At 37.4% G+C, this 23,440-nt stretch overlaps 1 protein-coding gene across 44 annotated transcripts in view; it reads right to left on the bottom strand.

Annotated features, from left to right (window-relative positions):
• LOC110483451 (uncharacterized) overlaps positions 1–23,440 on the bottom strand; it is a 425,837-nt gene that overhangs the window by 397,006 nt on the left and 5,391 nt on the right. For 2 of the 44 annotated variants that reach the window (XR_014953367.1, XM_085573591.1), the window contains exon 1: positions 15,354–23,440. The exons of 41 other annotated variants lie outside the window; for them this stretch is intronic. The gene's annotated coding sequence lies outside the window, so the exon portion shown is untranslated. One more of the 44 variants, XM_085573586.1, reaches the window with a different exon arrangement.

The following is a 23,440-nucleotide window of genomic DNA, read 5'->3' as shown; positions in this document are numbered from 1 at the left end:
ATCATGTGCTTCACTAAACCTAATCTGTTTCTCCCTTTTCCTTTGTGATAAAGGAAAAAAAATATACCAAGGAACAGTTTGACACCTAAAAAGCAACTTGAAGCTTTTGGTTTGACTTGCCATCAACAATTATTTTTACCATTACATTGTTGAAACATTTTAACAGTGTCTAGATTCACACATAAGAATACGACTGGTTACTAAAAGAGTTAGGTTTACAAGCCTTCACCCTTACTGCCATGTCCATTCAGAACAATATTATTTTCAGTACATTCTCTTTTGAATTACTACCATTTTCTTATTTGAAAGGTGCAGAATAGCTGAATATACAGCCAGCTCTGATAATCACATTTGCAATTAGTAGAGCATCAGAAATACAATTTCTAGACAGAGTACACATGCATCTATCGTCTATGACAAATGCCAGACACTTCACATCCCATACTCCAACTCAGTAAAGTACTTTCTATTCAGAACAAATCTAGACCTCAGTATTGGCCTTAGTGTACTAAATGTAACCACATATTTAAATGTTTTCTTAAAAGTAGGCTCTTTACACTTAACTTCATGGACAAGTCTAGCAGCAGGCAGCAAGGCAACAGATTCCAAAATAAAGACATATACGTTATCTTTTTTTTTTTTTAAATCAGAAAAGGGGGGAGTGTGTCTGTGTGTGTGTGATTTTGTTTCACCTTTTGCACTTTGAAGAAAAAGAGAGCAAAGCAGATGATGCAGAAAAATAAGATTATCTAGAGGTTTTGCTGGGAGAAACCAGTTTTTAAATGTTCTGTTTAAAAAAAAAATCTAAAAGTTTTCTTGTGACTGTTGCCTTCTGCTTATTGTTTCTGTTCTTGAGCTATGGAAAATTAAAGAGCCATTCAAAAGAAAACAAACCATTACTTGAAAATCAGATAAAACGCTGCTAAGCAAAAAGAAAGCTTTTGATTAACAAAGTGTGACTGAAAGAAAAACACACCCACAGAAAGAACTCTTGCCACAGATGAAAACTTGGATGCAAGAGAGAAAGAAATTGATTTATAACTTCAAATATTTCTATACAGATCCCTTACTCCTATCCTATTATTAATGCCACTAAGTTCACAAGCTTGCACAAAAAACTGAAAAATATAGATACCATGTTCATCCCTGGACCCACTGAAACAGGTTTATAATTTGAAGGGACAGATAATAAAATACAGCTGAAGACAATGGAAGAAATAGTTCTTATCTATGGCCTAACATGTTTACTTTCTAATACTAATAAAATAAATAAAAAGTAAATACCCTTCCCAGACTCTTACTTTCATCACATTCTCTAAATGAAGGAACTTAAAAACAACAGCTTAAATCACCATTTGTGTCAATGAAAAAAAAATCAAGTTTGCTTTCTATTTATGCTTAGTTATTATCTTTAAGAAAAAAAAATCCTGTGTTAGTAATCTTCAAAACCTTTACATTTGAAATTAAATATTATCCTTACATTAGGTCCAGCACTTTGTCATAAATTCTATTTATATTTAATAAATGTGATTGACTCTGTTGGTGACCATGCAGAGCAGTGTTTAGAATTAATACATCCTCACCTACTACACTGGCTTCTGTCTTATGCCAGAAGAGGGAAAACAAGCTCTCCTGCCTTCTCTTCCAATTTTCTCTTGATTTTGAAAGGAATAGCTACTCTACTGAACTAAATGAAAGAAAATATTTCCCCTATATTAACAGGTTGGCTTTGTCAAATGCTCACACCTCAGGCATAAATCCAGCAGACTCCCACCACTCAGTGAGCTGATTTTTCTTTCCAAGTTCAACAGAAAATTTGAATTTATTTTTTAACTTACAGTAATTTCCTCAAACCTAAATAAAATCTTGCCTCACTCTCCAGTCATTTTTAAGCTCTACATTATTTCAAGAAAATATTGAACTGTTATATGCTTTTTCAAAATAAAAATATTTATATCAACTCAAGTCTTTCAGGAAGAGGTCTTTTCAAATAATAAATGTTGCTTTTATCTTTAAATAAAAGTGTAAGTCTTGATTTTAGAACATTCATTTCATTGTTCACAGAATCAACTATTGTGATTTTATTAATGTATTTGGGTATTTAAAAGGAACAGGAAGAAATGAAGTCTACCCAACCATTTTGTACAAAAATCACCCAAACCTCAGAACCACCAATTCCTCATCCTGTTTCTCTGCTTAACATTTATTCCTACTCTTATAACAATTTAGAATTTTTGCTTTTTCAACATGGAAATATTTTCCTAAAGCAGCAGCAATTGAAACAATGCTGCCATTTCTCTGGTTTTGTACTGACAAACCAAAACCACTCCAACACAAAGCTAATGTAAGTGACGAAAGCAGAGTAACTGTATTTACATGCTGCACAAGGTGAAGCCAGAATAGACAAGCCACTCCACCCACATCTCCATGACAGCACAAACACATTTAATATCTTGACTTCACTTATAGCACCTCAGCCCTCCACTGAGACCATTTGCACTACAGATAATTGTATGATCTGTAAGTGTCCTCGTTTGTCTGCAGACATGGTAAAGCCAGGCTCCCATCACAGAGCAATTCCAAAGGCCCGTGGCCAGCAGGCTGGAAGGGAACGAGGGAAGGTTTCTGCAGGATTTGCATTCCAAGGTCTGCACAAATAAAAAACACCAGATCAACAAAATGAGGATACCCTTGTTTTCTAGGTCCTACAGCTCATGTTTCTGCAAGCAAACAGATGATGCAGAACTGGGATCTGCTCTTCTCCACTCCTCACAGGCACAGGCAGTAGCCCATCTTTCATCTCCCCCAGAGGAGCCTCTCGCTAAGCTCGTCACGTGCAGTGGGACACAGCACGTCAAGGACAGCAAGGACACCACAGGAAAAGCTGGCAATTCCTGCCTGCCCCACTCCCGCCCCAGAGCAGAGCCCAGCACAGGCCAGCCTGGAGGGTGGCAGCAGCTTTAAGGATGCCCATGCTCCCCAGGGGGACAGCTCTGGAGTGTGCCCCACAGCAGCCTGGCACCTCCTCTCCTGCACCAGTGCCCATCTACGCTGGTTTAAAAACAGGGAGGAGATCCTCCAGTTGTACCATGACTCAAACCATCACACTGCATTCTAAAAATAAAAAAGCTCCTCCTTTTGTAGCAGAGCAGGAGGTGACAGCAAGATTACTGTGGCATGTGGAAAACTTATGAAAGGACAGATGTTTTTGAGAAAAGAACTAATTCCTCCTTCAAATGCTAAGCTAAAACATTTTGTCACCTTCTACAGAGGATTTTTTTTTCCTACTGCACAAGAACACAAGATTTTTTTCCACTGCAACAATAAATTAAGACCATTGCATTCAGAATCAGTTTCTTAGTTTGAGCTAAGTTTGTAAGACAACACTTGGAACCAGAAGTCTGACCTATCTTCTCTAATGACCTCTATTTAAAATTATATATTTTTACCTCAATTAAATTAATAAATAACTAAATTCTCAAGAAATACATTTTTTTGCCTGAGCGATATACCAAAAGACCTATTTTATCCTTCATACATAGCAAAGAAAGACCTCAGTTTTAAGTGCCAGATCCAGCTGTTGAGATGTAAACTTAATTACACCATGTCACAATTTCTAATTTCAGACACATGTCAACATGTAAAGGTTCCACCTAGATACAGACTAATGCTGGAAACAGAGGACAGATTTCATTTCAATTTAAATGGGTTTGCTTGCAAAGTATATTGTTCTTCTTAGACAAGGGAAGGGAATGACAAGTAAAAATACCCTACTAGATTATTTAAGCATTAACCGGAAAGTTGAGAAATAAAGCACTGTGTGAACACAAAAAGACAGAGTTAATGATGAAAGTATGATCACTTATGGGAATATTACATTGATGCATATGTTAAACTCACCAGTCACACAGTATGGTATAACTATCAAAAATAAACTTCTGATTTGGACTCTGTTAAAAGTGCAGAATTTTTTTTTATTTTTTTAAATGTTCATACAAAGGTTCACTGGTATTTTTAACTGGATGGAGAAATTAATTATAATTCTCTCAAAAAAAGATTTTTTTTTAATGCTCAACTGTATCTCTGCATTTTTTCATTGAAGAGAAATTAAGAAAAAAAATGCTTTCAACTGATCTGTTTCTTAGGAAGTGTCACCTTTCAATATGCAGTCCTGATATCTCTGGATTCAAAAAGACTATTATCAACAGATATCCTTTATTAAACACAAGAGGTAATTTTCTTTAATATTCACTGAACAAGAAAAGAGCTCTTACTAAATCTGATACCTCTGCAATATTCAACTCCCTTTTGATACCACGGACAAGACATGATTCATCAGACCTGCTTGGTTCTACCTTTATTTCAGGACTCCAGCAGGTACTGTTTGAACAGGCAGGTCTCTGGATTATTCCCATTTCATCCTTTCAGCATTGCTCCAGTGATCCAGCACGCAGCTAGCAAGTGCTGACAACTCCTCAGAAGCCCTGTCCTTCCCAGGCTCACCCCAAACGGGAGAGGGCAGCTTGCAACAAAGCTATCCATCACTTCTCCCTAACCAGAATTTTGAAAGCAGACCCCTCTCTCAGGCAGGCCCCCCAGCACAGCCTGGAGAATACCATTTAGTCTTGGAGCCAAGCACTATGGAAAAAGGGCCACATGCTTGGGACTTGCTCTTCCATTTTGGAATCATCAGAGAGGGGCAAAAAAAAAAAAAAAAGAAAAAGAGTTAGCAAAATAAAGAGGTAACTAAATACCTGTGCAAATGATTCCTGGAACTCAACATATTTATTTAAAAATGAGGACAGTTTTGCATCTCACACTGAGTAAACTGGGCTCATGGAATTTGCAAAGCAGGTTGATGTCTGTCGGGGCATTGCAAACTCATTCACTCGAAATAAAGGCTGCCCTATGGAGCACAAAGGGCTTGCCATTAAAAAAACCTTCTTGACAGAAAGTAAATATCAGGCATACTAATCTCAACATTGCAAAATATAACAAATTCTGAGAAGTTCATGCCAAAGTCAGTATAGTTCCCTGCATGAGCCTTCTCAAGGCAAACACACACCACTGAACCATCATTACTGACAGACAGCTTCCAGCACATATAACCAGATAACCAATATTTGGTTTTGGGGAGCATTGTGCAATAAACAGACCCCTGCATCTCCTACAGTAAATCACCATCACTAGTACTGCACAAAAGAAATCAACCAGCGCTCTCTTTTTCTTTCCTAATTTGTTATAGCTATTCCCTGAGGCCTCCATGGGCAAAATAACTGATTGCTTTCTCTTTCCTGCTGTTTAGGGTTTGGAGAGATGATGCCTATTTTTCTAAACTGACACACGCAATTAACAGGAGAGTCTCAAAAGATCCCCTCTGCTGCATCTTGGAAACCACAGTTTCCATTTATAGCCAAGCAAAGCATAATTTTCATAATACAGTGGAAACACCCAAGAACAGGATTGCAGTTTTGCCTTCCATTTCTCCTTACACATCTACAAGACTCTGGTGACTGGGATCAGTTTCTAGCAGTGCAGACACAGTTTCTTCTGCCACTTCTTGAAGAGAGTGCCAGCAGGTGATGGCCCATGCCCTGTCAATGCAGTTCAGTAATTTAACATGGCTAATACAAGATCAATCTGATTCCATATTCTTTTTAAAAGGTATTTATTAATTTGTACATAGATGCACCAACCTGTTAGACATAGCTACTTAAGTCTAAACATCATAAATTGAAATCCACAGTGCCTGAAACTCAAGTCCACTGAATTACAAGACAATTTGCACACATCATAATCAGCTGTTCCATCTCTATAGGGGAAAAACACTTCTAGCAACAGCAATTTAACTAACTCATGCCTGCTTTGCTCACAGGACTCAGTTTTGCCCTATACAACTGAGATGGGTTCTTTGGCAAGGTTTGTGTTTTAGTTCTGAATTATGCAAGAAGAACTAATGACTTATTTAGCCACACCATTCCTCTAAATCCAGTTCAGAAGAGCTCTGATCTTCCTGTTACCTTCTTGATCCTAAATGATTTTCATACCACTTCTTCAAAGAGTTTAACATCTTAATCACAATTCAAATGTCTTTAATCAAAAAACTGCCCAGAATAGAGATAGCTAAATTGGTATTAAAGGATAGAGAACACTCTCTGGCTGTCTGCTTTATAGCTCTCTGAAGCAGTTCTAGTGGTTGCAGTCCACATATAACCAAACCAAAAGTGTAATTTTTAGTTTTCCTTTTAAACAGAGTAGAACACACAATGTAACTGGTTTTTACCTTTTTTTTTTCCCGGGAATCAATAGAAAACACATCTGCAGCTGTCAGATATCTCTTGGGTCTGTATGCAATTTACAAACCATATACTGAAAACTGACACAAAAAATACTTCCAATATCTGTAATATGCACGGGAATGCTCCCTGTTCTAATGCCTTTCCTCTCAGCTGCTACATCACAGTTCCCATTAATCCCTGAACTCTTCCCTGTCTGCTGAGTTCGTATCCAGGCATGATGACAGCAGCCTCCATCTTAGTGTGCTGTAGCTATACATCTTGCTCAGCTAACAAAGAAATAAGGTATTTTAATTGACTTTGGCGCAGTTTTAGGACAGCACCACTAGCTCTTTCCAAATGCATTTGAAGCATCTAGTTGCTTTCTTTCTCCATCCTCAGGATGTTTTATATAGATGAAAAATTTAGGTGGATTTCATCAGGAAAATTATTATACTTTTTTTTTCTGTGAAACTTTCAGAAGCCAAAAATATATGGCTATCAGAGAAATAACTTTAAAAAATATGTAGCAGAAAACATGTAAAACACAACACACCAATTTTCTGCTACAAACACTTGTCAAAACAGTAATGACTCAAAAATAACGTGATTTGTTTAAAATCCTTTGTTCCACTAATATCTCTACATAGTAAAAAATATTTCTTTTTATTTAGTTATACCAGTTTAGTTTAGTATTTTTAGCCAAGAATGAGGACAGACTACCTCTGCTCAGCAGATTTGTGTACTTGCTGTCTGACTCCCAGAGGAATGAGCTCTTCCAGCTCCTCTTTGGTCTGCACTGTCAGCTGAGACAGCTCCAGAAGGGCTATGGCTTTTCAGCTTTATTCTGATGAGCGTTTTAACCTATGAAAAATGTTATCAGCATCTTCACTGACTACAGCACTTAAATTACGGGTGAAATTGAATATAAAACAACAAAACACAAACGTGGAGAGAGAGGACGACATGGCACACCTAGTATTCCCTTTACACAGATAGCTATGAGTCCTACCAGTAAGAAATAAAATTTTGTGGCAACAACAGATTATTTTAATAGACAACTTAATTCTTTGTAGCAGTCCAAAAGGAAACACAGAATGTTATTAATTATCATTGTTATGAAATGCATATGGAATATGACAACAACAAAAAAATTAAAGCTGTATCCCTACATCAACCTCACTTCTTCTTCAAGATCCTTGCTGACAGGGTGAGGCAAGCAGGAAACAATTACCTTTTACTGTTACAACGACAGAGGGGCATTGTAAGAACTGGCTCATAGCAGGTTCAAATCAAACAAAATTAGATTTCTTCACATGAAGTCCATTGTGGAATTCAGCACCACTGGGTGCAGTGAATACTACCAGACTCAATTGGTTCCAAAAGTGATAGGAATAAAAATCCTGAGATTATTAATAACTACACAAAGACACTTTCACTCAGGCAAGCTGAAGAATCACAAGCCATAAATCACTGAAAAATGTGAAAGCACTAATACAAACTCTTCCTGTTCTCACATGCCTCCTGAAGTGCCCACAACAGCTCAGTGAGGATCTTGAGCATAACAGCCTTGAATCAAACCACTTATACCCACTACAATAAAGCCTCTGAGCTACCAATTACATAGTCATTGTTTTTGTGCAAACTCTTGTATTTGAATGTGCCACAAAAAAAGTTCTAGTGCATTTGTTGTAACTTTCTCCATCCAAAAGACAAAACTTTGACTAAGTATTGTTATTCCCACTTCTGACTTCTTCCCCCTCCTTATCAATACTGTAAAATCTCTTATTTGATAGGTGGGCAAAATACAAATTTCATATTCACATCTTCAGATTAGCTGTAGTTACAAATAACAAGGCAAAAATTATAGTCAAGCAGACAATGCAGTGCCAAGCCAATGCAGATGTTCACTGAAACTCCCCCACGCAAAGGTCAGGGAAAGATAGTAAGAAATTGATAGCTTGCTTCTCTCACATACTAAATTTTTGGATTTCATTCACAGCAAACAAGAAACCTTCAGGAACTCCAATTTCAACAGTGATATTACAAAAGGAAAGGAATAGGAGGGGACAAAAAAAATAACCAAAACATAAAAAACAAATAAATAAGAAAGCCCAACCAGACAAACACACACACACCAACTAAACAACAAAACCCAAAACAATAAAGCATGCCCACACAACCTTCAGAATTCCTGATCATAGAGCACACAAGCTGAAATTTACCTAAGTGCCCAAACTGAAACTAAAACTCCTGGTATAATGATTAAATAGTTTCCACATAAAAATGATAGACAGTCCTCCCCTGTGTATTACCTCTTATAGCAAAATTATCAGAACTGATGGGGAAAAAATCTAATTCCCACCACACAGGCAAAATGAAAGATCTCAGAGAGAGATGTAAAATTCTCAGCTCAGATACTCTACAGAGACAGACCCCCACATGATATTCCCATTCCAATTGATACAACTGGTGCAGAGGGAAGCAGGATCCTTCCTGGGACTTCTGTGCCATGCATTTCAGAAGCATCACTCAGTCCAGAGGATAAAAGGATCCAGCTAGAGAAGCAACACAGGAAAGCCCAAGGCAATGCTGAAAGCAAAGCAAACATTTTTACCCCTCCCACAATGCACCCAGGGAGAGGATGAATGTTTTTCACAGCCGTAAAGAAACAGCTACATCCACTGGAATCCAGCAAGGGATAGGTGACATCAACTGAATCACAACTTTACCACAAGGATCATGATCCCATGGACTGATGTGCCAATTTTTAACCATTTCCTAAAATGGCCTTCCTCTACTGTGGTAATAATTCACTCCTCCAGTGTGCAACCTAAGTCCCATCAAAAAGAGACTCCAAGCCAAATCTTCCCCTACCACCATCCACTTTTCAAGCCAAAAAAGTTTGCACTCAAAAATATTAAAATACATTGGGTTAGATTTATGACATCCAGACCCAGACCAGATAACCTCAAACCACTAATCAAGCAACCTGCAGGATCACAGCACTCATCATGGGTATTGTCAGATACTGAGATCATCTTATGATGAGGTTACCTGGATTATCCCATCAGAGTTCTTAGGAAAATGAGATACACTGACCAGCTCTCAATTGGATTAAGCTGCTGTGCTCCCATACTTCTCAAAACCAAGAACTGAGCAAGAACCAAGAACATCTGCTCCCCATGCCCCCTCTTCAACATCACCAGAGGCATGGTCCGAAAGATAATAAAAATACTAAAATAGGTCCCATACAATAACTGTTTTATGTGCATGATACCCTGGTTCTACTAGCCAATCCTCGAAGGTCAATATGCAAATTTTAAGAATTCTTTGAAAACCTTGGGCACTCATCCAGATGTGTGAATTAACTGGAACAAATCCCAGGCATTAAGATTAATTGAGTGCTCATAAATCAGGACTTGCTTACTCACTGAAGTTTCTAATGACAGTTACAGGTATTAAAACATCTAGGAATTCTAATCCCCAGAGATTAAAAGCAATAGTTAAACTTGGACCAAATCAGCCACAAATCACTAATGACTTGGGAAGTGGAAAGTGCATAGACACTCCCTAAATCTTTGGACAAAAAAACAAGAAAACTGCACCTACCACACAAATAAGTGGTTATACTCCAGAGAACCCTAGGCCTAATATTCCAGTATTATTTTTGGAATGCCAGGTTCTTAGTTTAGCTTTTCAATGAGAAATGGGCACACAATTACTTTAAGAGAGAGAGAAAGGCTTAGTAAAGCAGAAATACACGACCTCTGTATAAATTAAGCCACAGAGCATCAGGTAACTGCGGACAAAATCCAGCATCCAAGAAAAGTATTTTCCTACCTTCTACACAGAGCTCTCTGCACACGATTCTTTACCAAAAATATCCAAATCCTGCCTCATACATATAGGAAGTTAGGCAAGTGCCCGATGTCACATACTGAAATGATTCTGTATCCCCCAGAAGATGCCCTAGTATGGTAACATCCAGGTGCAAATGAGCAGAAACAGAGCTAGAGACAGTATAACAGAAAACCAGCTGGAAGGCAACACACCTAAGAAATACAGGTGAGAATCCAAAGACACAGAACCATGTCTTCTCCTCATATACAAAAACCACTTATCTAATATGATTACAATACTGACACCTCTCCAATACATTTACTATATGTATCCAATATAAACCAAAACAATCCCATTTTTTCTCCTAAACAACAAAACAACTCAAAAATTTAGAGAATTTCCATTTCCTGAGCTAAGTAGCTACTTCATAATGAGAACTGCTCATAATCCTTCAGAAAAACAGCACAAGTCTAATGAAGCAAGAATAGAAAAGAAGACTGGCAAGATATTCAACAGCTAAAGCCAAATGAGCAATAATGAAAAACTAAGAGAACTCCGTACTCAGCCTCCAGTTGCCCTTCTACCAATAAAATTATGTTTAGGGTGTTCAGAGGTGCCAAAGAATTTTTAGTACATCTAAGCACTCCCCAATGATCAGAGGCAAGAGGAAACAAGAGCACATATATTGCTACAAGTTTTTGGGATAACATGAAAATCAAAGTTAATGAGATCCTTATAGCTTCACTTGTTCTTTAAACAAGTAACCTACACCACTGGATTTGAAGTTAGCAAACAGCCAGTGAGACTGAGTTAAAAGAATGGCTGTCAGAAGCAGCTTTAGGACATGAAATTTTGCTTCACTGGAAATCAAATTCTCATTTTCCCCTACATTCTGCTCTCTTACCTTCAATCCCATCAAACAAGCAAAAAATATGACAAAAGGTTTTATAGTGCACTCGAAAATCTATGTGCAAATGGAAAAAACCTAGGCAATTGACAGAAATCCCCAGAAATGTGCCACTGAAGCAATTTTCCTAAGCTCCTACCTAAAGAACCCTAGAGAAAATGTAAATAAAATATCAAAGGTAACACACAAACTTCTTTTAAGTTCTCCTGCCCCCACTCACTGCAATGCATGCGCACACAAATATATGCACAGGTATTCGCCCTTTTGCTTGGGTTTCCACTTTCTTTTAGTGGTTTGATATATGCCATAAAATCAATACATGGGAAATAGTGTTTAATGCAACCCAAGTTTTTCTAAAAATCCCTCTTCTCTTAATTGTAACGTATAGAATTATTGTATGTGTCCTATATATTGGCACTTGAATTTTGAGATTTGAAGCATGTAACAAACATAAAACAAAGGCAAACCTCCAAACTCCTCTGATGTCAAGCATTCAACCAGAGTAAGACAGCCACTTGGTGAAGTTTAAGGGTAAGCAAACAAAAGGCATTTAAAAAAAAAAAAGGCAACTTTTTTTCCCTCTATGTGACATAGTCTGTAATATACACTTCGAAAATTCAGGAACATAAGAATCAAAGTTATTTTATTTTATTATAGGGGAACGCCATTGATCCTCCCACTTTCAAGAAGATTCAAGTGTGACATAAAACCAGACAACAGAAGTTGCACTAAATTTCTTCAAAACCAGTAAGTATTCCTTCCAGCCTGATACATCTTGCTGACCTGGACCTGACAGACAGCAGTAATTTAGGAAAGTGCAGGTGTTTATTTGCACACCTTGGGTCTATTTTATAGCCCCCAAAACACACAATGCTTTCTTTTATACCACAGAGAAGCTGCTCTGACAGCAGGCTGGTGAATCTGAGACACAGCATTATCCAAAGTAGCAGTAATAACTACCTCTAGTGTAGTTTTTGCTACACCATCAGGATGACAGACTTCCACAGAGGCACAGTCAAGCCATTTCCTGCATCCACAAAAATTGGCCAGATACCTTAATTTTCCTCAGACTTGTTCCACTAATTAATATTTTAAAACAAGTAGAAGACCTCAAGGTTACTGCATTCCTGCTCCAGTTTTAATATACCTTTCTGCACACTTCCAAAGATGCACACAATTAAAAATATATATATCAAAATATTAGATACAATCCATATTCACAGGAATTTGCATATGGATTTCTAGTTAAAGTTATGATTAATAAGCAGAGTAAGATTACCAGCATGTGCATTACTACTCTGGAAGCATTAAAGATGCATCTTTGTCTGCCTTTTTCTTCTGCTTATCTACCCTGTTTAGAATGTTAAACTTCTGTGCTATGTAAATGAAAATATTTAATTATGCAAAGCAAAGTGGAAAGGTTTACATTATTATAATTGAGTTAAATTCTTTCTGCTTTAAGCTCAAATACTGAGAACTAGCTGAGCATCTGTTAAAAATTTCAAAGTCCTAAACTGCTGCTTTATAAATTTTAAGAGCTACATGTGAACAATTTGAAGCCTTTTGATGTTAATAAAATTACTGTAATATATTCAGTTTTCATGGTTAAAATTAAGGGAAGTCTGAAAGCTTAATGCAAATCCAAGGTGAGAAGCAAATTCAGAAAGAAGTCGCTTGTTTGTGGCAATTTTTCAAGTCTCATGGTAACCAGAATTTATAATTGCAAACAAATGAGTGAACAAATGGCCAAGGAAGCTAAAATAGAACTGTCTCAGGAAAACATCGCCTTAAGAGCAACCTATTCATAGAAAGATGTCTCCTTTAGCAAGAGAAAACCTAATGTTCACAGTTGCATACACCACACTGATGAACTCATTAAAAGGTCAGGGTGACACACTGAAGACTGTAGTCACTTCAAAGGGATACTTGTCCTATGTCTTCACCTAACTATGCTGGGACACTCAGCAAATACACCCATGTTATGAGCTGTAAAGCACGATGTCAAAGAACTGTATATTTTTATTAACAGAATTTCATTTAATCCTCACACTAAAAATAATCACCACATTGGCCTTTTACTGGAATACACAAGTCCGAAGGAGCTCAAAAACACATAATTTGAAAGGAGGCAGCAGAATAAAACTCCTGTTCTTCTGCCAACTCTACCAGCTGCAAAGATGACATTTCTCAGATCTGAAACACTGAATTTAGCAGGATACTTAAAAATATTAAAGAAAAAAACTCATTTATTTTGATATTCAGACTGTGAGTTGCTAGAACATGCTGGCTGTTTGCTTTTGTAAATAGCAGTAACCCTCTTTTCTCTGATCAACCTTACCACATTTATTTGGCCACAAACCTAGAGTAATCTGCTGCACAGGGAAACAAATGCAGTTTGCAAGAAAATACATCTGGTTCACTAATTTGGAGCTGCACTCCAAAGTTTCAGACATTCTCTACCACATACTGGAGTGACTGGCCTGGCTCCAGTGCCATGAAGTGCTTACAACCTTTAGCAATGGGAGAAGGTTTAAACTTTATTATGTTAGTGTTCTGGATGCAAAACTCTTGTTCATGCAAAACTCTTGCTCATACCTTCCTGTGCTGTTCAAGTTAAACTCCACCAACCTCCAAGATCCAGCACTTTCTGCTCACCCAGGCTTCCTCAGGCAGAGGAAGCAACAGCATCCTCAAACACTGACCCAATTGCTGCTTGCCATCCAGATGCTGACGGTTTAAACAAGCAAAGAAATGTGGGCAGCAGCTTTTGGCTAGAAGTTTGATCACAGTACTCTGCTTTGCCCATCCCATGCCCTGGAATACCTGTACCAGCTGAGCAGGATGATAGGACTCAGTGCAGGTCACTGCTGTGTTGGCAGCACCAGAGCATCACCTCCTCTGAGCAGCTCGGGGATTATTTTGAAATAAAGTATTACATAGTCACACTAACCACTCCACAATCACAACTGAAATTTGCTTTCCACTAGAGGCCCAGCTTTAATGCTTCTCTCAGGGCAGAAATGGATGAAACTACTTAGCTAATTACAAGCCTGCATACTTAGCTGCGTTGTTAATATCTAATTACTTGGGCTCTAAATATAAGTAGATTTGACCTTTTTACTGCAGCTTATGTGTGTTTTCATTGGGTAACCCAACACTGGACAGTTGTGGGGTTTTTAAGGTTAAATCGTTATAAAATACTCCAAACCCAATCTCAGCCCAAGCCAGCATTTCTGCTGGGTTTCTCACTTGGCACAGGCTACACTCTATACTGACTGCATAATTTGAAGGCTCTGCCTCACTTGCTTATCCCCCACACAGCCTCCCAAGGAAAAACCTCACACCACCGAAGGTATTAAAATGCATTAAGCTATATAACTGCAAAATGTCATGGGCCCTTACTGACTCCACGTTTAAGTGTGAGTTTTAATAGAGGTAATATTTCTTCATTGCTAGCCAGTGCAAGATTTGTTACCTACACAATGACTCAACTATGACATCTTTTATGAGTGATATGTTAAACTAATTAACATTAACCTAGCAGAAGAATCAAGCATAAATTAGAAACCATTTCAGTTAAAGATACAGAGGACTTCTGTATAATTTTCTATAAACAAAAGATGCTGGCCCTTGAAATATAAGATTTCCTTTTAAAATTAAATTTAGACTTATTATGCTGCCTTTTTTAAAAATATGATGTGTACTTATTTCAACATAAAATAATAAGGCATGTGTAGCTAGCATAGCAATTCCAAATTCAAGAACTGAAGAGCCATGACAGAACAAGAACCTTACAAAAATTGTAAGAGACATTCAATACTCCATTATGTTTAATGAATTGTTTGTTTCTCTTCAGCCAGTAATGCCTATAGATTGTGACAGCCCTTCTATGCAGCAAGTATGGCCCTATACCCAAATGCAGGCATCAACTGTTTTTGGCAATATTCTTTAGAGTCCATATTGCTCATATTTTAACACTTATTTTTACAATAGGTATATTTGCAAAAAATTCACCAAAGATATATATGTTGTCCAACAGCTAGACCAATAACCTTCCAGTGAGTGCACCCTGGTTCCCTTTAGAGACACACTAAGTGGTTGTAACTCCCTCAGAATCTAACTACTATCAAGTATCTTTCTGGCAAGTGGTTATTATATTACATTCAACCCCCACCTCTCCACAGAGATTCTCCTTTTGTTTTTCATAGAGGAAATTGATCTTACCTAAACAGAGCTAGAGATATCCAGTCTGACTTACTATGTTTTGTGGTGATGGCAGTACATGATCCAAAATAAGTTTTTGCCAAGAAGCTAATCCAGACACTGACCTGAAATAACCAGATCTTCTTCATCTCTCTCTTCAGCCTGAGAGCATTCAGGAAAAAAAATTAAGAATAAAGACACCCTGCTGCTTTTACAAAAATCATGGATGTAAACCACTGCACAGGGTAGAAAACCACATGGGAATGCGTTAGGTGCAAAATGGCTCCTGGCAGCTCCTGGAGTGTTTGCACAGTGCTGTTTACACTAAGGAACCACCAGCCTGAAATATACACTGCCTTAATCCAGCACCCATCACTCAGATACATCATTTCTGATACAGCAGAGCAACAAACCAGAGAGCTCCCTGCCATTTCATTTTTAGAAACAATCTACCAGACTACAGCAGGTGTGCAAATCCTTATTTTTAATAGTGACATTTTGCAACATCTACAATATTGTCTCCTACAAAGTCATTGGACAGCCCAACTGTGCTTCACAGGACTGCACCAACGCTATAACAAAATGCTCAAGAGGTATAACCCTGAGCAACAATCTCAACAAAAGAATGAATTCTTATTCTGCATCTTTACTGTCTTATTCTCTCTAATCTGTCATATCTTAACTTTCCACCTTTTGCAATAGAGTTCAGGGGAAAAAACGTATTTCAACTGCAACACACAATCCAAGGTCAAAGTGACAGATTGATTTCTTTGCATTTGCAAAGGCAAAGAAATCAGTCTGGAAATAGTTCTGGTCTTCCTTCACAAACATTCTTTCACTTGTCTCAAATATTGGTCCACTAATACACCTACCCTGCATTAAGTCCACAAGTAGCATTCCATCCATAATTTTGATTGCACTCAAAACAATTGCTAATGAAGATGCTTTTTAAAAAAATCAAAAATAGTCACCTTTAGCCATTTAAAGTATAACACTGTGTATCATTTAAAGCAATGAATTCCACAAAAACCAACACACATAGTGGGAACATACATATATATACATTGTACATCTCACCAAAAAATAATCTATATTGATTACCAGTGGAAGAAACTAATTTTTTTAAGTGCTTGTCAAAGGTACATTTCAGCTATGCCTTGTTGCTCTTCAGTGGTGCCTTTTGGAAGGGTGAAGGGGAGGAGAGAGCAGTATGCCTGAAATTGTTTTACAGCTGATTACAGTGAATTCTTTCTACAGACACTTTTCCATTATATGTTTTTTAACTCATCAGAATATGCACACAGGATGGAGGTAATTTAATAAACAAACTGTTAAACTGGAATAGGACATGTTCTATTCTGAGTACCCAAAAATCCAAAACAAATAGAGAAGATAGCACTGAAGACCACCAACAAAAGACAACAAGAAGCAAGGCCTGGAGAAGAACAAGGCACTGCTCCAAATAGAGAGGAAAAAAATCACTTTTCTCCTTCATGAAGCTGCCTCAGACTCACCTTTGGTTCTGGACTACACGGTATGCACTTATATATGTTTATATCTAAAATATAAACACATAATGTATGTGAATACACATGTAGATACTCTGTTGTCTGATCTGCTTTTCCAAAAACTCTAACCATCAGTATCACCACTGAAGTCAACAGCAACTATTACTATTACTTGGCTCCATGAAAAATTAACCTGGATGACTGGGTTTAGACACAACAGCTCAAACTGGTGGCTAAATAAGAAAAAAAAATGTGCTCTTAATAACCCAATTTGGCTGATGAAAATATTTCAGGTGTTAATTTTGAGCTACTACACAAAACAATGAATACAAGGAAGGTGCTAATTATGAGTTTTATTAAATTAGGCATTTAAAATAAACTAGTAGCAAATTAATCTTGCATCTAGATGCATTATGTGGTCCCAGACCAATCTCACTGGATATTTAGCAAATTGTTCATCTGTTTATTTGGGAAGAGGGAGCAATTTTTCTTATAGCTGCCTTTAAAACTTCCTTTTCAGTCCTATTACTAGGTGAACTGCTGTCAGGAAAATACACAAGGTTATAGACCCCTTCCTACACTGCCCAAGCACTGGAATTTCTGCAGGGGATATATATCAAACCCTGCTATGATCTCAGGCACAGATTTTAACTGTATGCAAAAGCAAAGCTGTAAAGCCATATAATGCATGGACTTAAGGCTATAAAAATAATGTATACAAATCCTGAAGCTGAGAGGCAACTGCGTGATAAAGAGCAAGCTTTCGGGTTTAGAATTACATTTCATTCATTCCTTCTTTTTGAAGTACAGTTTCAATTTTAAAAAGAAAAAAGGTCAGGCACTGAAAACACAAAGTTGTAAACTTGAACCACCCTTCTTTCCAGCGTCTGATTTTCAGTGAGGAGCCATGCCTATACAAGATTCACATATCCAGTCCAGGAGCTTGAATGAATAAGCCTGCTGGTTACATGGTATCATAAAACTTTGAATATGGCAAAATTAAGCCCCAGAGATAGATGATTAAAAGAGTGCTATCTTATCCATCTTTTTAACAAAAAGGGAAAGCATCATTTGTCAGGTCAAGAGACCATGTCTTTCAATGCCTGAAGCTCAAAGCCTTGAAACAACAGCCTCTCTACAAAGCACAATTGAGTTCATGTTCACACACACCCCCAGGAGAGCTCAATGAAAAGCCCCCTGTGCTACCCCCAGCTCAGGTCACCAGCAGAGCTGAATCCACATCATACCCAAGCCCAATAGAGAAGCAACAACTGACAGATAAAGTACAATAGCACAATTATGCAAAGTAGCTTACAGGCCTAATTTAATACCTGGTGTGGCAGCACACCAGCCTGCACCAAAAGCATCAAGTTGCTTAAAAACACCTCAGTGTTTGCTGCATAATCCAAAGTACCTTCCTATGCGCTCTGGAGCCACCACAAATTTAATTTCAGAAGACAGGCACAGATCAATACTGGTATCAATCAAAAAACAATTTTCAAATTCTGAAAGATAACTAAATGAACAGTCACACAAAGTTTAATCTCTGAGATAATCTGAAAAAAAAAAAAAAAAAGTGCAACTCCTGAATCACTTTCCTAAATTAACTGTTGACTAGAACAACAAAGAGAAAGAAAAGATAGTGTTGCAAAGAGAAAGAAAAGATAGTAAGTTGCATCCTCAATTGAAGGTTGCACTGATTCTGGGAGTAACTTAATTCAAAATGTACAAAGCTAAAGTTACTTTTGTTTCCTTTCACAGCATTAAACACCACAAGTTTATCATACACCAAAAAGAAGCCAACCCAACCAATGTCTGAGATATTTATTACTTATGCCACAGCCATTTAAAGATTTTACTCCATTTTTCTATTAGAAATGCTCTGATGGCACAGAAATCCTAACACATAAATTATGACATACAGCTTATCACCTTTTCCACAAAATCAATATCTCTTTCCTCAATCCCATCCATCACTAGCACCTAGCCCTTGTTTTCAAAATGTCTCTCCACTTCCTTTCCTCACCAATCATCACTGGCTCAGAACCAAATCAGATTCCCTCCTTATCAGCCCAGAATACCCACTCCCAATGCTCATTTATTAATTTCATGGCAATTACATACCTCTTCTTTCCATACCCAACTGCCTCCCAGGCCTGCAAGAAATTCCATGAAAACATTCATGATTCTACTTCAGCACTCTCTTATCTCTGACATGGAAGTAATGCTGGCATCCAAAGCAACACCACACTCATTGCCCCATGTGGGACTTAAAGTTTCACAACTAAATTTACAAAAAAAAAAAAAAAAAAATTATGACAACAACAAAAAAAAAAAAACAGAGAAAAGTGACAGAAACATTTATACTGAAACATCTAGAACCTTTCAGATGTATCAAAATACAGTTTATTTCAATAGAGTTGCAATATCATTCTTAAATAGAACTGTATCTTCTGTATCTTTAGTTTACAAATATAATTAAATGAAATCCCTTTCCAATTTTTAGAAGCAGTAGACACATCTGGATGAGGTAGGAGCTTTTTCTTTTCTTTCTTCTTTGTACAGAGTAAAATCCAATTTCTTCTCACTAATCTACAATATTCATGGATTTAAATATAAAATCCACACTTGTAGGAGTCTCATAACATTTTGGGGGAAATACTGTCCCTGTCCTCGAAGGCCAGAACTAATTTTGTGTTAAAATATTTTAAGTTCCCCTAGCTTACCAATTTCCCACTTCCAAACCCAAACACATCTATGCATTTCAATCAAGGAGAGGTCAAGATACCAAGCACAATATGACCCTACCTCAAGATTCACAAATAGTTTGTGATAAATTTCATGTTATAACAATGCAAGCAAAAAAAAAAAAAAAAAAAAAAAAAAAAAATAGAATCTATTAGTGACTTGGAAAGCTTCTTGCTACAAAAAATAAATCCAATCAAGAAACTGAAAACTATTCCAGACACCATATGCCTCTGTCCTGACATTACTGAAAGCACTTTACAGAAAAAGCAAGTCGCATGTTGGAAGCTTTGTTTTCATTTCAAGTCTTCATGCAATTGTTTCTCAATCATAATTGCAATACAAGGTGTGGGGGGGATTGTGGTTTATGTAAATCCACACCCAGATTTCAAGTGGAAGCTCTCTCTTTCCAGCCTTGGTTGACATTTTTGTACCTCTCATAAAAATTTGCTCTGACAAGAAATAAAACCAACAATACTCCAATGGTAATATTGCTTCTGTAAGAATACTGTACCTCAAGTTGCATAATAAGATGACAAGCCAGTGAAAGGAGAAAAATAATAAAAAAAAAAGAAAACATCATATTTGCAATTATGACTTCTACTATAGTAAGCTATATGATTTCACACAGGACATTCATGCAGCCTTGAGCAAAATACAGATGAAAAAAAAACAGACACAATTATCAACAGTATTTTCTATGGAACCAAAGATACAAAGACAACTCAATTAAGTAAAGTGCTCTGACCTACAGCTTCCATCTTGCTTTCTCAGTGAAGATTGTGAAGTGACTATTTACCATGCCTCCTCATAGTTGCCAATACCCTCTGGACTGCCTGGGAGCCCTTTCAGGGACTAACAATCCTATGTCCAAAAGCTTCCTCCAAAAATTTTACCCAAGAATCAAACTGTGCCTCCAAATCCTGAGGAGGACACTCTGATGAAGTGTCCAAGAAGAAGGCTTCTTTGTCCTTCATTACCAGAAGCAGGGCCTCTCACAGGAGGGATGAGAGGCAGCAAGTCCTCAGGAAAGCATCCCTATCCCCATTTTGTATCAGGAACCCCCCAAGCAGGGCACATATTGTTCTACATAAATTTCTACCTCACTTGGGAATTCATGCATCAAGAAAAATGCTTCAACCAAAGGGAAGGAATAGTCCAAGAAATTAAGTCATTATCACGTTTTCCTTTCTACCTTCCTAGATGTTAATAGATAGAAGTTACTCCATGTGCCATCTCCTCTTCCAGCAACAAAACCTGCCCTGTTCTCCTCTGCCCATTTCTCACAATGCACAACTCCAACAATGCAACTCACTTGTCCACACACACTACACTGTAAAATTTGCACTCCTTGCAGCCTTGTTAAATCTCTTCCACACTCAGGCAGGGTTGGCCTGAAAGACCCTCATGCTTACTCTCACCTCATTTACACAAAGCAAAACATTTTCTCAAACAACCAAGTACATTGGCTGGAAGACTTCCTTAAATGAGAGCACAATTCAAAAGAGGAATCACTGCTTAAACTGTGTGGATTTTGTTTCATTTGTTTTAGGTGCAAATTGTGCTACCAGATTAAAATTCCAGGGTAGGCTTGTGAGGGGGAATTCAGAACTCTCTCCCCCCCCCCGCCCCCCACCCAAAAAAAACATCCACACTGCCTCAAAACACCTGCAAGGATTTCAATCACCTTCCAGGAGCAAAGCAAGCAAGCAAGCAAAGCAAGAAACTGCCAAATTGCAACCAAAGACAAATCACAGAAACAACCTCTTTCCCACATTTCAGGCTCCCATACCCAAAAACCTTCTCTCAAGCAGTAGCTCCTCCCAACCAGACCCCTCTGAGAGCATCGAGGCTCCTTTCCACCCCAAGGAAACGTGGTCACCATCACCCCTCCCAGGATCCTGCTCCTTCCCCACAGATCTCAGCATCCACCCAACCCTGCTGCATCTGGTGCCTTTGCCAGGACTGCTCCCAGCAGAAAAGTACAGGAACACTCCATCCAGGGCCCCCATCTCCCTGCAAGCCCCAGAAGGATCTCATCTCCTACCAGGGCAGCACACCTGCCAGCTGGGTGCTACCATGCTGACTAACACTATCTATCTGACCCTGCTTTTCCTCTCTCTGCAGATCTCATCTCCAAATAGGAGAATGATTCTTTGCATTTTATTGGAAATCATCCAAAGAAATTGTAAATTTTAAGAGTTTGTCACCTAGTTATTAATGCTTGAAATGTTCAAAGTGCAAACAACTGGAAATATATCTAATAATTTGCCTACTATATCCAGAATCTTACGGCAATGATGAAATTCAATCTACACAAACTCTCAGATTAAGCCAAGGAGTAGTTTCTATATCTTGTTAATTATAAGTAAAAATTTCCCTCACTTTTCAGTGCTGATGAAATTAATAACTTTCATGCAGATAAATGAAGTGTACCTCTATGTCCATTTGAGTTTTCTTAAAGAGTGGCAAGTGCCTGAGAAGAAACTCACAGAAAAAAAATGGATTGCAGTTTTGATGTTCTTCAAATAGAGAAATATAATAATTGTGCTTCTTTTCCAAGATGACACTAGATAGCAGCTCTAAATATTTTCATCCACTATCTATTTATTATTCACTGTCTTTTCTTTCCACAAACAGCCCAAGACTTTCCATTTCTGAGACTTCAAATTAAAGACTTTCATATGGCTAGCTTTAGTCAGGCAAAGTTCAAAAATAGTATGAATGCAGAACAGTATTAAGACCGTAAATCTAAATGTACATTAATTGCATTCAGTACACAACAAAAAGCTTACCCACAATAATCAAGAAAATTAAGAGTAGGTTTTTATTAAAACACAGTCAGAACCAGGAAATTAGAACTGTATTGCTTCTTGTATCTCTGTTTACTACAGGAAAGGATCACAAGTGATTATTCGTTCAGATTTCTGTTTTGCTCTAAAGTAGGCCAGCCAGCTCAGCACTTTTCTTAAGATTATGAATACTTGTCTGCCCTACATATGGTTTAGGCTGAAACCAATCAGTTGAGCTGAAACATGTAGCAAAACCAACTATTTTCACATCATTCATTTTCAGCTATAATGAAGAAGTGCACACAACAGGTATGAAAGGATCAGTTTTTAAATACTTTTAAAATTTGCTTTGCCATTAGCACAGTTCACTAAGGAGCTCACTGCTTTCCTCACTATTGGAGCAACACTTCATCTAGATTCAAAAATAATTTGTTGTTCATTAATAACTCTTTTACCACTTGTTTTCTCTGCTAGTTTCCAGTTCATTTTTTACATTGATTACCTCATCTAGTAGGAAAACTGAATGCTGATCTGCATCCAGTAGACTTTTATATTACTAGGACATTCAGGATGCAAGCACAATCTGCAAGAAGCCTTACATCAAAACTTTAAAAATATATGAAACAAAATAATTCCTTGAATTTTTAACTGAAATACTTTTGTTTGCTCTTTCTCCCCCACCCAGGCCATCCTTGAGATTTTTGTTGTCATTTGGAGGAAAAGAGGTTAAATCATAGAAGATTGCTATCTTGAGTTCAAAACAGAAAATAGTAACATCTTCAAATAAACTGGGCTATTTGGAAAATCAGAAATGCAGAAAGTGCTTTGCTTAAATTGTTTTCATCTTATTTTTCTTGAAAGTTAGTCTCATTTTCTAGAGCTGCTAAGCAGTCATAGTGTCTATGAAGTAATTACCTTCAAAATATAAGTAAATTATCGAAAAAAAAACTTTCATATTTGGGTTTTCCTTTTCCATTTAAGATATAAACATTATCAAACTGTTAGTACAACATTTCTGTCAGATTAACGCCACTCAAAACTTTTGGCAGGTATCAGTAGCAAGACAAAATAAAATTAAAAAAAAGGCTACAAAGCAAGTTCGTTTAAAACAAAGACAAGTATTTGTATTTAGTATTCTGATGTTTGAGATAGTATTTTTGGGGAGAA

Source organism: Lonchura striata, chromosome 2 (genome assembly GCF_050655825.1).
Source record: "Lonchura striata isolate lonStrDom1 chromosome 2, ASM5065582v1, whole genome shotgun sequence".
NCBI classification, from domain to species: Eukaryota; Metazoa; Chordata; class Aves; order Passeriformes; family Estrildidae; genus Lonchura; species Lonchura striata.
The sequence above is the reverse complement of the archived record's forward strand: the minus strand, read 5'-3'. Positions and strand labels throughout refer to the sequence as shown.